Source organism: Bison bison, unplaced genomic scaffold, assembly GCF_000754665.1.
Source record: "Bison bison bison isolate TAMUID 2011002044 unplaced genomic scaffold, Bison_UMD1.0 scf7180017864492, whole genome shotgun sequence".
NCBI classification, from domain to species: Eukaryota; Metazoa; Chordata; class Mammalia; order Artiodactyla; family Bovidae; genus Bison; species Bison bison.
Window position 1 is genome coordinate 3,281,475 of NW_011495051.1, and position 1,363 is coordinate 3,282,837.

At 43.7% G+C, this 1,363-nt stretch overlaps 1 protein-coding gene across 2 annotated transcripts in view; it reads right to left on the reverse strand.

Annotated features, from left to right (window-relative positions):
• The window catches only part of STAP2 (signal transducing adaptor family member 2), an 11,836-nt gene that overhangs the window by 4,674 nt on the left and 5,799 nt on the right, over window positions 1-1,363 (reverse strand). The gene's annotated exons all lie outside the window — the stretch shown is intronic.

A 1,363-nucleotide genomic window follows, 5' to 3' on the forward strand; every position in this document is an offset into this window, starting at 1 on the left:
CACATAGATCATACCTCTCCTATGTGTGAAACCCTCCCTTGATTTCTACCTCCCTCAGGGTTAAAACCCAGGCCCTCCTTGTGGCCCACAGGTCTTACACAACCTGTCCCATCCCCTCCCTGCCCTCATGCCCTCCGGCTTTCCTCCTTTCTTACTCTGCTCCAGCCACAGTGGCTTTCTCACTGTTCCTCCAACATGCCAGGCATAGTTCAGCCTCAGGGCCTTTGCACATGCTGTTTGTACTGCTGAAGTTGTTTCTCAGATCTCTACACTGCTGGCTTCCTCACCTCCTTCAGGTCTTCAATAAGAAGACCTATAGATTTAAGGGCCTAGATCTGATAGATAGAGTGCCTGATGAATTATGGAATGAGGTTCGTGACACTGTACAGGAGACTGGGATCAAGACCATTCCCATAGAAAAGAAATGCAAAAAAGCAAAATGGCTGTCTGGGGAGGCCTTACAAATAGCTGTGAAAAGAAGAGAAGTGAAAAGCAAAGGAGAAAAGGAAAGATATAAACATCTGAATGCAGAGTTCCAAAGAATAGCAAGAAGAGATAAGAAAGCCTTCTTCAGCAATCAATGCAAAGAAATAAAGGAAAACAACAGAATGGGAAAGACTAGGGATCTCCAAGAAAATCAGAGATACCAAAGGAACATTTCATGCAAAGATGAGCTTGATAAAGGACAGAAATGGTATGGACCTAACAGAAGCAGAAGATATTAAGAAGAGATGGCAAGAATACACAGAAGAACTGTACAAAAAAGATCTTCACGACCCAGATAATCACGATGGTGTGATCACTGACCTAGAGCCAGCCATCTTGGAATGTGAAGTCAAGTGGGCCTTAGAAAGCATCACTATGAACAAAGCTAGTGGAGGTGATGGAATTCCAGTTGAGCTATTCCAAATCCTGGAAGATGATGCTGTGAAAGTGCTGCACTCAATATGCCAGCAAATTTGGAAAACTCACCAGTGGCCACAGGACTGGAAAAGGTCAGTTTTCATTCCAATCCCAAAGAAAGGCAATGCCAAAGAATGCTCAAACTACCGCACAATTGCACTCATCTCACATGCTAGTAAAGTAATGCTCAAAATTCTCCAAGCCAGGCTTCAGCAATATGTGAACCGTGAACTTCCTGATGTTCAAGCTGGTTTTAGAAAAGGCAGAGGAACCAGAGATCAAATTGCCAACATCCGCTGGATCATAGAAAAAGCAAGAGAGTTCCAGAAAAACATCTATTTCTGCTTTATTGACTATGCCAAAGCCTTTGACTGTGTGGATCACAATCAACTGTGGAAAATTCTGAAAGAGATGGGAATACCAGACCACCTGACCTGCCTCTTGAGAAATCCGTATGCAG